This window comes from Acyrthosiphon pisum, chromosome X, assembly GCF_005508785.2.
Source record: "Acyrthosiphon pisum isolate AL4f chromosome X, pea_aphid_22Mar2018_4r6ur, whole genome shotgun sequence".
NCBI classification, from domain to species: domain Eukaryota; kingdom Metazoa; phylum Arthropoda; class Insecta; order Hemiptera; family Aphididae; genus Acyrthosiphon; species Acyrthosiphon pisum.
The window spans coordinates 106,490,740-106,492,927 of record NC_042493.1 but is presented as its reverse complement, the minus strand read 5'-3'; positions in this window follow the sequence as shown (position 1 = coordinate 106,492,927).

Sequence of the window (2,188 nt, the reverse complement as noted above, 5' to 3'; positions counted from 1 at the left end):
CGCGGTGCGTTCTTTCGCTGGACAGAGTATAGATAATAATGACTAGATGACTTTGATTTCAAGATAAAGATATTTGTAATAACTTTCAAGTTGTGTTATAAATTAAAACTAAAAATTAGTATTGATAATATACGGCGTTTTTTCTTCAATTGTTAGTGATTAGTACATTTTGGTATGCTAAAGAAAAAAGCCGTAACCAGAATTACCGGCATTTTTGACAAGTAACCTATTCTAAATAATTAAGTACGTACTTATTATGAATATCAAAACAAGCATATCTTGGTGAATTAAAAATTTTAAATAAAATTGAATAGTTCCGTTGCATTCATGAGTATATTTCCTAAAAAATATTTGTATTTTACTTTGAAAAATATTGTATTTATGAAAATAGAACTACCAAAAACTACTAAATATAAATATTCATTTTTCTCGAAATGCATGAAAGGACTTACGGCATTCTTCCTTAGGACGGCAGAATATCTATCTACATAACAAAACTAAAACCGGTTAATTCAAGGTCTTTTTGTTACTTAATCAAAGGTAGATGTATATGGATTGAAAAGTACATATACGACAATAATTAAAACACCCTTAAATGTTTGTGCAATCTACGGACCTAGAAGTTTGTCTTACAGACGTACAAAATATATATTTTCAGTTGTGACTTACCAGAATCGGTTGGTTACCCGCAAGGTTTAATAACATAATAACAGTGACCAATAGGCCCACACATATAAATGTCAAGACTACATTCATTATTTTCGAATACATAATGGATGTTTCAAGCGTATCTTCTTCAATCTATAACATAAGAATAGTTATTAATTATTATTATTTTCACTCGAAAACGTCTATGAAATTTAGTACTTACTGTAATTATACACGATTGATTTAGGTGGTCCATAGGTGTAGATCAAAATATAATATTGAACAAATATAAATAAACAAATAAAGCAGGTTTCCATGTTCTTAATATTTGTTATTACTTATTAGCCAGTTAAATAAGGTTGTTTGAGCAATAATATTATTGTAATATATAATATTTAGATTTAAATAAAAACACGAGATAACTATGTAATAGGGAGAAAATACGCGGCAGGGGAAGGTAATAGTATTAGCGAGATAAGTTTGTATCGAATCAAAAATTACGTATAATAAGACGATACGTAATGTATGGTGAATATGCGGGGTTGACGACCTATTTCAATGGGCAAAGGGACGCAGCTGCCGGGACCGGTTGCCTGTGTCCTTCAGAGACATTACGGATCAATAGCCCCCGCTACGACGTCGGTGCTCAACAATGTGTTGTACTAGGTTTATTTGTACTAATAAGAGGGATTGTGGGTAAGTATGCGTGTGTCTGGGAGTCGTGTAAAATTATGTTGTTTGAGAGTTTCCGCGTAAGATCGTCCTACTACTGTGTTATGCCTATTCTAATAATATTTGAATTATCTACGCTTATTGTATAAATATTCAAACACTTACCTTGTATGTAGATTGTTGCAGCTAGTTCTTGCTAGTGGTTTATATTGATTCAGGGTCGTGTTCGACAGTTGATATCACGATGACAATGTATATAGTATCTTGATTTATATAATATGTAAAATTTCCTATACCTTACACTCTTTACTAATTGTGACTATTATCACATGCTCTCAAAGTCCCTACATTCGTAGCAAGAGTACATAATATGACTATATTATAGTCAAATCGCCAACCGGATGTAATTTAAGTTAAAGAGCATTTATAATTATATCCGTGTTTAAGATATGAATGTGTAATGGTTATATAACGGGCCTAGAATATGATGATAGTCACAGAACTTTGTGGTTTTAAGATATTAAATGGATAGGTGAATGAAAAGGATGAACAATACTAATTTGTTTGATAATGTGAGATAATTAATTTAGACAGTTATACCAAATGCTGAGATGGTTCAATATACATATACTGTATTACTGTATACGTAAGTATGCATTGCGATGAGCACTCCTCTGGACAGTAGAGGCGTCGAGGTGTTGACTGGCGTGGACGTTGTGCATAGGTCTTCATCTGGGAAAAACTGTCCGCGAGTCGATTCTGTGGGATCCTTATACAATATGTATAATATGATTTCGGTGTAATCCCTCCTTCAATCTGTATCGATTAGTGTGTAGCATTATAATTGTGATGTGTTTATGATTATTAT